Source organism: Pogona vitticeps, chromosome 5 (genome assembly GCF_051106095.1).
Source record: "Pogona vitticeps strain Pit_001003342236 chromosome 5, PviZW2.1, whole genome shotgun sequence".
Taxonomy (NCBI): Eukaryota; Metazoa; Chordata; class Lepidosauria; order Squamata; family Agamidae; genus Pogona; species Pogona vitticeps.
This window is the reverse complement of record NC_135787.1, coordinates 148,188,338-148,202,486: the sequence shown is the minus strand read 5'-3', so window position 1 is coordinate 148,202,486 and position 14,149 is coordinate 148,188,338.

Here is a 14,149-nt window from a genome sequence, read left to right as displayed (position 1 = left end):
GAGAAAGACACTTTGTTCATTGGAGGGAACATCTATCAGTGAGATTATATCTGCTATGTTTAACAGTGGAGAATGATACCACCTTTAAAATACCATCATTAATTTTTTTCCCAGTGGGAATTACCTATAAATACACACATTACAGCACAAACCTATGAGCCTGGGTTTCTTCCAAAGTTAGGTTGTATAGAATTTCAGTCTCATTCGGATCAAAATCAGTTTGAATGGTGCAAACACTAATATAAACAACATTTGTAACTTAACGATTATAAGTTTAAAGAAAATATTTGTTCAGAACATTCTTTTGTTTGCTTGCCTGCTTATTTGTTTATTTATTTATTTGACTTGTATGCCGCCTGCACTCTGCAGGCGTCGGGCAGAATTAAGTGCTCCTAAGTTTGACCCAACTTACCCTAACAGGGTTTTCAAGGTAAATGAGATATTTTAAGGAGTTGTACCTACCTTTTGTCTTTAATGGTAAATTTAAAGAGAGGGGAGTTTTTATATTTTAAAAAGGAACAGTTTAAACAGTTATACTCATACTCCATGAGCTTCCATGGCCAAATGAGAATTTGAACCCCGGTCTTCTGAATCCTAGTCTGTTACTTTATCTATTACACCACACAGGGCATGTGCAGAAGAGTTAAATTTCCCTAGCAAAATATAAATTCAATAAAGGTGAGCAATGTTGCTGGGTCCAGGAGCCAATTTTTGAGACCCTCCAGGGGCACAGAGAACACCAAAAATACAAATAAATGAAACAAGAAATGGTTAGAAGTTGACTTCCAGTGTTCAAAAATGGTTTTATTAGAGTATTAAACCATGTAGCGGTGGAGGAGGAGGTGATGATGGGGACTGTGACCTATTTAAAAAATTAAACAATCACAATTCCTGAAGGTTTTCAGGAATGACCATTCTTTTTGCCAGAGGGAGGCTTGGTGTTCCAGAAACAGCTTTCAGGGGACTGCATGTAGCCCCAAGACCAAATTTTGCTTTAGATAATATAGACCAAGACCTAAAAGATTAAATATAAAATAAGGTTATTGAGGACTACTAGTTATGAACATATTATGCCACTTTCAGAAGCAGAGATAGGAATAATAGCTACTGGGGAAGGGTAGGGTGCTATTGTTCATGTCCTGCATGGGTGCCTCCCATGGGCATTTGGTTGTCCGCTTCTAGAACAAGATGCTTCAATAAAATGTCCTTGCTACGACTCATCAGAGAGCTAGTGTTCATGGTTCAATGTTCTTAAAATTAATATTCATCTTGTTTAATATGGGGCCTGATTTTCATCAAACCACAGCAAAATCAGAAGAATTTTCATTCTCCAAAATGTTTGTATAACACAGGGCTACAAGAGAAACTCCGCGGATCCCATAACCACATGTCTCTTGTTCATCCAGCAAAATGTTTATAACGGGGTTGTTTTGACACACTCAGTTTTGTATGTTATCCAAAAATTGTGTAAGATAGCTTGAAAGGGAAAAGAAATGACAGAAAGGAAGTAATCAGAGAAATCTATAGGAAGTTGTGAGAATTACTGACAATGTAATGCTCTGCGTCATACTCAGAGATAAGTCTCACTTTTCTTAGTACAGTAAGGTCACACCTAGGTAAATTTGCATAGGATTGCAGTTGCAGAAATAATATGCAAAACTTAAGAAATACTGTATACAGTCAATAATATTTTAGCCTAAAGGGGAAGAAATGTAAAATTGGCAAGTAATGGCTTAAAAATATTTCCAGAAGTGTAAGCCATATTACCCATGACTTGGAGAGGAAAAGAGCTCTTATTTAAACTGTCAGCATTTATTTCAACTGAAAACTTGCAGCACTGTGTGTGCCCAGGGACTTGAAGGGAATGAAACTTTATTATACAGTACTTATATGACAGACCATGCAATGTACTTCCTGCAATATCAGCTTATATAAACTTTACGTTTGCAGAAACTTATTTTGCTTTCAGAGACTAGATTTCTTACAGGTGAAGGTACTGTAATACAATCTGTGTATCAGTGAGTTATCGATCTGCAATGAAAGTAAAGCCCATTTGTACAGCACATGAAGATAGCATTGGAGGAAGTTCATGCACTCTGTTTAACACACATGTGGGTATAACAACCCAAGAAAAAACTTACTTTCACAGGCCAAGAAGTATGTGCTGATTAAGCCAAGTTAGCAGCATTCCATTCCCTTGGCTTTCAGGGCCAAGCCTGGGACAAACGGGCGAGCCCTTATGATGTCATAGAACTAAGACAGGCAAGGGCTGGGAGATGAGCTAAAACTATTTTGGGACCAGCTGACTGTAGAAACAGGGATATATTATAGGTAAAACACTTCCAACCACATGATATGGCAATCCAGATCCTATTTTGCTGTTGTGCCCAGCAACTACAGCAGCTACCACTGTTCCCATCATTCCCACTAGGGTTCCCATCCGGTGTGGCCTTCTTTACAATAGATATGACTTACAAGGAGTTTCACCAGGCCTCACGCTGCTTCTGAGGCATGTGAAATGCTCAGTAGTTGCTCATTGAGTAATTACTGTAATTCGTTTTCCTTGGCCTGGCCCACCACTAAGAGTTCTATAAGAAGTCTCACAACACTGTCCCTCCCTGTGCTACTCTAAGTAGCAAGATGGCCTAAGTGTATTCACCCACTGGCTTTCTCTTCAATCCTCTCTCATCGCTCCTGGCTTTTTGACACAACAATGCTGCAAACACAAAACTCAGATATAAATGTTTTCCATCTGAGCCAATGAGCAGAGGATAGGTGCTGAAGCTTTAAGCACACGCACACACCTCAAACTTTATCTTTCTTTAGCACTGCTTGCCTTGAGAATATTGGCAGAGAGTGGAAATTTTATGGCTTAAAAACTTTTAGCTATGCCACAGGAAAAGCTTTAGGGACCTGCCGAACAGAATTACCTTCAAATCTCCCCTCAGGAGACCACCCCTTAACTGTCCACACACTGTCTGACTAATTCCTGAGAGGGAAAGGAGCAGGAAAAAAAATAAAATCTTGAGTAGAGAGGCATGGCTCACTTCAAAATTCTGAGGCAAAGAGGGAACAATTGGCTGCTACTGGATGGGCTTTCATCCAGTCCAGAAAGGTCCCTCCCAGTGAAAAAATCTTAGACAACATAGGAGGGTGCAATAAGTCCAACAGAGAATTGATCTCTCCACTGGATAAAGCATACTCTGAGGATTCAGCAATGCCTCAATCCCCTGTAAACCATGTACTCATACATCACCTTTAAGGCTAGAGCAATAATGGTCTACCTCTTCCTGCTATTTTAATTTCACCTTTTTGATGGCATCAAAGTAGGACCTCTGCAAAGATGTTTAAAGAGATGTTTCCTGAGATTTACAGATTAAGGGGAAATTTTAAACTTGGGGAAGGAACTTTTAACCTATCCATTAATTTGGATGACAGCAGTAGTATAACAGCTCTCATAGTCCCTCATCATTGGCCATGCTGACTGAGGCAAAATATCTGGGGAGCCAAAGGTTTCTCACTCTTGGATTAAAGGCCAACACAGTACATTTAATTTTTCCAGGACATAAGTATTTGACTATGTTATTGTTTCCACTTGTCTACATTAGCCATTAGATTTATACCAAGTTACTTGGTAAAACACATAAGTGCCTTTCCCTATAGCGACTATACTAGTCCAAGGGACAGAAATGGTACATAATATATTGTCAGATTTATTTCCATTTAAGGAAGTCCAGAATGAAAGACAACCTCACAACCTAACAGTCTTAAGTCAGGACATTAAGGACTTGGCATGCAGATATTCGCAGCAAGTGCTCACAAAGTAAATCAGCAGCTGCCCAGGATGGTCAGGCATTATCTTTAGTCATGTGGGTATTCCATGTTCTGACTCCTGAAAAAGTACAATTGTTGCCCTGTGACACAGCTGGTTACTTAATACTGGAAATGTTTCCCTTCTTTCTAGTGAGAAAATAACAGTATGAGAGTGAACTAAATAACAGTGCCTTCAACATCATTCTGTGCCAGCCACTTCCCACCTAATAACCTTAAGATCATTTGTACAGACCTCGCCATTCTTCAGAAGCTGGTACCTCAGCAGGGAAACCACACCAGATGACAGGTGAGTTGCTGCATCTTTATCATTGCTTCATCAGAGCTTTGTTATTCTTGAACTCTGTAAATTGTGGCAGTTCCCCTTTCTTTTGACATTTTAGGGACATAAAATGTTATGGGCACAAAATATCCAAAGAAGGGTTCAAGAATTGCAAAGTTCTTATGGAGCAAAAATCTAACTATAATACCAAGTTACAATTCTCTCAGCATCTGGTCTCTTGTGTTGTTGCCAAAAGAAAAAAGAAAATGGGGGGGGGACCAAATGGGGAGGATAAATTTAAAAGGATTTTGAGATAACAAAAATTAATACATTTTAAAATCCGAAAAGAAATTAATATTCAACTGGGAACTTAAGTCATTATTTGGTGTGAAATACCAAAATGATTCACACAATAGAAAGCTGCATTTGCAACCTGTCTATCCTAACCAACCATTGTCTCTTTATCTTGGAGATAAATATCTGTATAAATATTTTGCCATGTAGTCACTATAGTCTCACTCTTATGCTCAAGGAAGCGAACTTTTTCCAAGAAAGCTCACATTAAAATATAGCAGTTAATCATTAAGGTGTCACAATATTTTTGTCTTCTTTAATATTTTGCTTTTTCCTTTGTTTTCTTGTTGAGATACACTTTTAACATTGGTTGTTGTGGGTTTTTCGGGCTCTTTTAACTTTATTTTTCATTTCTCTGTAATGAAAAATTATGTCGTCATATACACTATAATATCCATATAACATACACTGTAATTATAAGTCGCTTCCTCAAATTATATGCAACTTTTACAATCTAAACTTTTATCTATGAGAAGCCAAACATGCCCATTTTCTGATATTTCTTACCTTCTGGCCCAGAAGTGAACAACTTTGGCAAGTCTGGAGGCCTCTCCTCCCCTGGGGGCCACATAGGTCCCATTCCAAAAATAAAAAGGTGCAGGACTGAAGGTCCATATGAACTACAATTCATTTTTCTTTAGGGTTTTTTTTTTTTAAGAAAAAGGGGGGCAAGGGAGAACTAGGAGCTCAATGAACGATTAGGGTGCCTGCAGTCCCTGTACTGCACTTTGCCCACCCCACCCTGTTCCAGGCTATGGAGCCACTACAAAAATGTAAAAGCAAATAAATGTAGAACAAAATATCTAAATACTGTATAGAAATGAAAACCTGTGCCTCATTTCACAAGTCTAGCTCAGTGAGCGAGGCATCTGGCTGCAGAGCCAGAGGACAGAAATAGGCCCCATTCAGTTGTTCCCCTACTTACCTGCTTCTCTCCATCATGTGAGCAGGGAGTGGCCAGCTACTCCTCTCTCTGTTGTTGTTTTCTCTATATGGAAAGCAGCATATCTTCAGAGCAAAGGTTCCTGCTCATGTGTAGGGTCTCCAGAGGAAGACTGCAAAAATGAGGTATTAACTTGCAGGGTCACCCTACATTCAAGCAGGAAACTCTCAGAAGACACATTGATCTCTGTTTGGAAAAAACAACAAGAGTAGGATAGGCTAGACGCTCCACTGTTTCTGTGCAGGAATAAACTGGCTAAACAAATCTTTAAAAGCCTTAAAGGGGTGTGGGTGATTTTTTCATCTCTCTGTGAATGAGGGCCGGCTCAAGACAAGTTGTTGCCTGAGAGAAAGGACAAGATGATATCCCTCCCACTTCCACACACCTTACTAGATTGCCAGCTAAAGAATGGCAAAGAAATAGCTTCCTCTAGAACCTGATGGCAGCAGGCTAGTTTAGATGACTAAAACAGGATATATGGCACAAACAATTATTTCCTCCAACAGAGAGGAATGGCCAGGGCACTGAGCAGGCACAGCGACCGAGCTGCCATTGGGGCTTATGCCTCCTGCTTGAAATATTTACCTATCCCTGCCAAACATTTAACCTGCTCAGTGTTTATTACTTTGGAAATTACATTTGCTTCCTCTTCTTTTGAGAAGGCTCCACAGAAATGTTTGCCACTGAAGAGAACTATACTGCACATGCTCCAAACAGCCTCAGAAAGCCGCTTTTGTGCAGTGTTACAGGAGTACGCATTACATAACAATGTCCTTTGTAAGTGGTTAACATTGCTGGGGGACAATTACTGAGCAAAGTACTGTATTGAAAACAGATTCTCATATCGTGTATACAAAGGAAGCTCTCAGTGTTCTTGTCTTTCTTCCACTACTTCAGCCCTTTTTACAGAAAAAGGAAATAGCTGCCAAGGTTGTTCACTGAGAAGTAGCCTTCTTAGTGCAAAGCTGTTTTCCCTCAATATCTGAGGCAAGCAATAGCACACTGTGTATCTCAAGAGATTGGAGGAAAGGGCTGACAGTATTAAATTACTGACTGCAGGATCCAGGTTTAAAGCCTTGCTTAGGTACCAACCAGACCCAACCCTCCTTAGCTTCTGTGATTCGAGAAGACTGAACCTGTGCAAGGCTGAGATCACCTGATCTTCCTAGGCCATCTTACATGAAATCACTACACATGCCTGGACCTGCATAACTTTCAAGACCGGATAAGATGGGAGTGCTTAGGGCAGTATGGCCACAGGATAGATCTGAATGTAATCTCATAAAATTCCAACTCAGCCATGGCCCCCATGGAATAATCGTGGGCGTCTTCGTCTCCTCTTTGGTCAGCCGAACCTACCTGTGTGCTGTAAGGTCAGAAGACCAAGCAGTCGTAAGATCGAATCCACACGACAGAGTGAGCTCCTGTCGCTTGTCTCAGCACTTGCCAATCTAGCAGTTCAAAAGCATGCAAATGCGAGTAGATAAATAGGTACCACTACTGTGGGAAGGTAACGGCATTCTGTGTCTAGTCACGCTGGCCACGTGACCACAGAAACTGTCTTCGGACAAATGCTGGCTCTACGGCTTGGAAACGGGGATGAGCACTGCCCCTTAGAGTCAGATACAACTGGACTAAATGTGAAGGGGAACCTTTACCATACACTCTGCTTTGGTCTCCTTTGAAATCAAGATTTCTAGTAGAACACAGAACTCACCCAGAGTTCCCCTTACTACCACTTCCTCCACCAAGTCATCTCAATTGATCTATCAAGTCAAGAATAGCTAGTCCTCTCATTTCTTTGTCCGTTTTTAAAGGAGAAAATTATCAGTCACACAAGCTAGGAATTTCTCAGAAAGACCACATTTAGCAGAATTTGCCTCCCAACATACATCCAGATAATTGAAATCTCCCATCACTACTACATTGTATCTGTGCCATCCTTGCAATTTGTTTTTCAAGTTTCACCCTTTTCCTCTCTTTGATTGGGCTGCCAGTAACGGACTCCAACTACCACGTTCCTTTCGGGTTTTGCCCCAAGAAGATCCCAAGGGTTGTGGTGAAAACACTGAGTGCAATGAGATTCCTTCACATCTTCTTTTACAAAAACTTTGGTTCAGAAACATGCATAGGAGGTACATGGCTTTGGCCTATTAAATGTTCCTTACAATAATAAACTGCAGTTTGGTGTAAATCACTGTACTTAATGGACACAGAGAACTGGATAGTATAACAAGACACCTCTTAGTTTTTGATGGGAACTATAGTTTCAGCCATAATTTAAACCTGTGTTGGTTCCATACTGAAAGAGTAGAGAACATGTGGCCCTGCAGAGGTTGTTGGGTTATCAACGCTAACCTGCATAGCCAATAATGAGGGATGAAGGGCAGTGGAATAAAATCTGGAGAATCATATGTTCCCTAACTTTCGAATCACACAAACCCAAACTATAGAGAAGATGGGCAACAGTCTACTTCATGTAATAACTGGAAACTTCACAAGAGTCACTAATATACTCTGCTGATACTTTGGAGACTGCTGTGCATAGCAAACTTAATTGGCTTAAATCTAGTCTGTCAAGTGTATGTAGTGCTAATTCCAAACTTTGGAAGGCTACAGGAAAGCCATGGTTTTGCTGAAGTTTAGGAGAGTCAAAGTTTGGGACCTGAGGATTTTTTTAAAGGGACTCAATCCCTTTCCACACAGCTGTCAAAGGGCTGGCAAAACATTAATGTATGGCATAGCGGCCTTTATTCTCAACATATTTTCCTACTACAGAGGCATGCAAGGTATACTTAAATTACACTAGTCAGTAAAAAACAGATAATCTGCCATTTTCTTTCCTAAATAAGTCTTAAGCAGTTAAAATGTGTCCATTATGAGAGAAACTGTAAGAATGCTTTAGGAATCTGTGGCTATATGCCACCTAACACATCAAAGCAGTGCTGAGATTAATCAGATTTAAAATTTACCACAAATGGATTTGGAAAAACAGTTTCCTGGCACAAGACAATGCCAGAGCATGAGCACTGTATTTCAGCAGTATGTGTATAAAATGAGGCATTGGACAGCAGGGGAAACGACTAGCTGAGCCTGAGGGTCAAACTACACAAATTGTGTAGCCACATGAGACATTAAGAAGATAAAAGGTTTATGAAGCTGTCCAGTATATGTTCCATATATCATATAGTATAATCCTAAATTAAATTCTTCAGAGGAATCTAATGCTGCCTGAAGGCTGCTTCTTGTCCTGTTATTATATGGGACAGGAACATTTCTGCAGCTGATGTCACCCTCAGAAAATACTACAGAGGTGTAAATGCTGTATGTCCAACAAGTTTGAGAAAAGCTGCAATTTGGAATATGTGTTTATGAGTAGCTGGAAGCCTTCTTGCCAAGCAGAGCTGTTAGGTCCTTTAGGATTAGAACAGATTATTCACTTGTCTTCTTGGAAGTAGAGTTAAGATTAGGAGTGGATATGCTGGTGAAGAAGATGCTGTCAGCAGCCTGTGGTGCCTATGAGTGGATCTCCTCAAACATGAGGAGCTTTGTTTAGCATTTTAAGATGTAAATTTACAGGAAGGAAATAAGCAACATTTTTGCTGTGGTCCTCTGATTTCATAGGAATAAATCTCAGATGCCACACCAAGAGTAAATTAATAAGCAATGTTGACTATACAGTACTGACAACCTGTTTCACTGAAACCTACTAAAGTCAGAGATGTAAACAAGTGATGGAGTCATAGAAATAATGCAGTTAGTTTTAGATTCTGAGCTTAATAGTATTTGTGTGTTAGAGAGTGATGGCTGTTCAGACAACAATATAAAGGCGTAATCACACCTGCCAAAAGAACCAGTTATACTGATTTTTTTCACACCTCTGTTGTACTACTACATTTATTTTTGCGGTCATATACTTACCAGTTTTCACCAAGCAGTCCTGTATAAAGCAAAGATTTGTAAACTATAGACCCAATCAAGATAGTCATGGTTGATGGGAGCGACAATCCAAGAGCAGCCTGGAAGGCAACAGGCTAACCACCATGTAAAAATCTGGGCATAAAAATTGGACTATGGTCACAAAGTAAACCAGTACACTATCTTTCTAAGATAAGGGCCAGAATTCGACTGGGTGCTTAAGGGCATAAGCGTAATTGCATAAACTGTAGTGGCAAACTGCTATTGGCAAAGTGTGGAAATTGCTGGCTTAAAAACTCCAGCTATGCAGTGAAGAAAAATCCAAACAGGGGCCTACAGAGCAGACTGTTATAATTACAAGTCTCCCTCAAATATACCACCCCTTATTATTTGATTAGTTTTGCCTCAACTGACAATATAATCTCAATAGCTTCATTCAGAGACTCTGATGCTAAGAATAAAAAAGGTTTCTAGTGTACTCACAAATCTTCATATATATATCAGAACAACAAACAAAACATGTACAGTACTTATTATATAATTTGAGATTTTAACTGGTTAACTTCATTATTTTGACTAACTGACTGGTTACATAAACACTTCACTCAGACTGTTAACTCCATAACTGTAATACTCACCAAACAATATCCAAACACTGACACTGAATTCTGACTGAGTAAAAAAAAGGCAGGAAAAGCAGTCTTGAGTTAGAGAGGGAACATTTGGGTGCTACTATGCGATTGACATACAACCCAAAAGTCCCTCCCTTGCTCCTAAAGGCATAATATGCAGATTGCTATACAGTAATTGTAACAATTGCCACAATTAAAGCTGTATCTGTGGTCATATATCAATACTGGGTGTTACATACAGCACTGATGGTACCTGTCTGTCATGGGTTTGGAGGGAAAGTTCCATCCTATGGGGAGTGGAAGGCGGGACATCAGGGGGGAGGAGCTGTACTGTATATATATTTGGAGCTTGTGTGGAGAGTTAGGAGTTGGAGTCTGTGTGTCAGTTAGTACACACCTGATAGGTTCAGGTTTCTAGCTAGGTAGCCAGAACTGATAGGTTCAGGGTCTGTGCGTTACTTTAAAGTGTTCTGTGTGAACCAATTTGTTGTATGTATATGATTGAGACTAAGCCACGTTACAGTATCTTATTTACTTGATCTTTTTATTTACCCTGTTTGTTATTTAAATAAACCTTGTTCTTTTGTTTAGTAAAATCCATTCCTGGTCTGTGTGACTCCTTATAGGGAATGGTTGGTGGCAGCTTAATTAAAGGGTCGTATACTCCAGTAGGTCTGGGGTTGTCACAGGGTTTTTTTTATTTAACACTATAAACATTCACTTTATTTCCAAAGCAAATAATAAAATAAAATACACAGCATGGATATTTAGCTAAACTGCCTGGATTATATCAAAAGAGCAGGTTCTATTAGATAAGCTTTTAATAATAGGTGGGGAACACATGACTCTACAAATGTTTTAACTACAGTATAACTCACAATCCTCTAGAATGGATTATGCTGGCTGCAGCTGATGGAAGTTGCAGACCAAAACACTGGAAAGACCTGTAAGATTCTCTACAGCACAACTCAAGGGAAAATATCTAATATGCACAATCAGTAAACATTGCTTTTGCCAAAAGTGATATTCCCTATCAAAAATTACTAGTTGCAGGTATTAGAAGCCTCCCACACAGTGTCTCTGTTTGCTATGCTGTTCAAAGAGCTCAGGACCTTCAGAAGTCAGATTTAACAGTGTTCTTACATTGCTGAGCTTATCAGGCTCAGCTGCCATGATAATATCAGCACCTGTGGTCTGTGCTGCACGTTATTTCGCTAATTGCATTGAGGATTACATACAGATTGTGAAGTGTTTTTTCATCTTCTTAGTGGGTTTTAGGTACACCTGCTAACAGCTCCAGCAGAGTTTAAATCGGAAGCAGAAGAAACTAAAAATAAGATCTCATCTCTCTCTGTTTTGTAGTTCAAATCACTTCAATCTATGCCATTTAACGCACACCTGTATTCTTCATGATGCTGCAGGTTTGCTGCTGACTGAATAGAACGTAACATCATGTATCTCAGACACAGGCTAGTGGCAGTTATCAAGATATAAAGTACAGCATATTAAGTCATGAAAGGCTACAAAGCAATGGTTTTTACCTTGTGAATGATTACTATATTTGTATTAGTTTCACCCATCTCCCACACTTGAGGCTTTTGAAGTGTGCTTCTTATATCCCGAATACTTAATGCACTTCTCTGGACGGTTTACAATTTAATTGTGCAGGCTCAACACGGCTCCCACTCCCTTCAGTGAGTTGGGTGCTCAATTTACCAACCTCAGAAGGATGAAAAGCTGAGTGAACCTCAAGCCAGCTACCTGGGATTGAACCAGGGTCATAAACAGAGTTTTGGCCGCAGTACTGCAGTTAACCACTGTGCCATGAGGCTGCTTAGCACTGCTTCCCTGTAATCAGTCACAGAACTAAAATGAAGGTTCTACACAGTACTTTATTATAGCACTATACTAACCAGTAAAGACTAAGGTTCCCTTTTAGCTGGGTGCACTTGCGTGACTCTGCCTCCTTCCGCACAGCTGTCTTCCTGCTCCGCGCAGCATTTGTTAGGTGCCGGTCACGACAGAACCGTGCGCATGGGGAGGTGAAGTTGTTCACTTGCAGAAGCAAAATTACAGGAGAGGTAGAGCCCCACCGAGCAGAGCTGAAAATTAGAGGGTATGTTAGTAAGGACCATAAAGTTTACTCATTAGTAAATGCCACTAAATAACGGTCCTTCCAAAATATTTTAAAAGCTTCCTGGTTGTAGAATTTGACTCTTCCATTGCTTCCTGCTGAGAAAACGGATAAACAGTTTCTTTTATACAGTGTGACTGCCCCATTTTAACTATGGACTGTCCAGATGTAGCATTTGTTCCACCTTCACAACTGAGTTGTGTACTGATCTTATCATATTTTTTTCTGATATCCAAATGACATTTCTTTTGCCTCATTTTGCACCTTTTTTCTTCTTCCCTTATCTTCTATATATTTTCTCTATCTACAAGCCTTGATTTTTTTTTCTTTCTTCTCAGCCACTTTGTATTTGGGGGCATAGTGCTTTATTAGTATTTTAGAGTGAATTCCTGATGAAATCTAGGAAGCAGTAAAACAGAAGTGTGACTACAGTGCAGGCTCCTTGCAAAGTCTTAGGACAGAGGCACACTCTACAGAGCCCTCAAATTTCATGTCAATAATGCTGCTGAAGCACTTTAGTGCTAGTTAACAGGACATGAATCCCCCTATTTCCAAGCGACATGGAAAGAAGGCAGAACCAACACTGTGGAAAGCCCTTTAGTCGGTTTAACATTAAGTTTAAGTTGCATCACTGCTGAATGAGCAGCAACAATATATTCAATATATAAAAATGTAACTATTTGACTCTCTGCAATTCAACCCCAAAATTGGAAAGGGTCCTTCCCTTAATTAATGTACTTAAATGGTTTGCCAGAAACAGCTCACCTTAAGACAAAATCAATGATTTTCTATAACAGTATTATTCAAGTTATGCCTATGTGACAAAGTAAAACAAAGAAGGCTTTGTGTTCAGAAAAACTCAGCTGAAACGGAAAAGCTCTATTGGCAAAATGAATTAGAGCCTTTTAGTCTAATCAAGAAGATAACCTTGCTGTAGGCAGGTAGACTTTCTCTTTGCGGTTGAACTTATTTCATGTTTTCTGGTTCTTTTTAGTTCATCTTTGCCACAGTGTCGAAGAGAAGCAAGTCCCAGCCTTCACAGAATGAAAAAATTTTTAAATTAAAAAGGCAAAATGTTCACAAAATGGTGGGACTGTACTTTGAGGAGGAAATGTAATCTTGTTTGCATTTACCAGTTTTTAAAGGAATAGATGAAAAGTCCTGCATTTGTATATTAGTAACTAGGGATGGGATTTTTGGAATTCAAGGCCTGTGTTCTATAGCCTGGGGGGAATCCTGCCAACTTAGGTCCCTAGGAATTCTTGAATTCCAAAAATTCCATCCTAAAAAGTAATCAGGTCCCCACACTTCTGCCTCTATATCAAGTCAACAAAAACATCATCTCGATATTTAGTAACAGTTAATACATATTCTCTATTCTGGAAAATGCATGATTAGCTTTCATGCACCAGGATGGGGCTTCTGCACCAGAGACACATTTTATTACAGAATATGCAAAGAACTCAACCTGCAATGTAGGCATTCTGCAACAATGTCATGTGAATAGCTGTAAACATTTTGTATTCCTGAAGGCTTTCATGGCCTTCAATGCCCATAGGTTTTTCGGGTTGTTTGGCCATGTCCTGGAGGTTTTTCTTCCTAACGTTTCCCCAGATGCCAGCCACAGAGACTGGAGAAACGTTACGAAGAAAAACCTCCAGAACATGGCCAAATAGCCTGAAAAACCTACAACAACCATGTAAACATTTTATTCGAAATTCAGCTTTTTGCCATGTACTGTTTATTTAAAAAAGGATCCCACTACAGTCTGTGAGTTTGTTTTTTAATCCATACAATGTACGTAACATATCAGGACCACAAACTGTCCCATTCTGGTTTTAGTGACCCATAAGTGATGTCACTACAAGAAAATATGAACGTATGAGAAGAATTCATTAGTCCATAGAAACTCTGCCAAAATAGGCTTTAATGTTATTGCAATTGTTGACATACCAGTCCATCCTCCCACCCCATCTATGTCCAGCATCCTGCCTAACACAGGGTCCAGCCAGATGTCTTTGCAAAGGCCACAAGCTGTGTTTGAAGGTTATAGTTATCTTCCGTTGTTTTGGCCC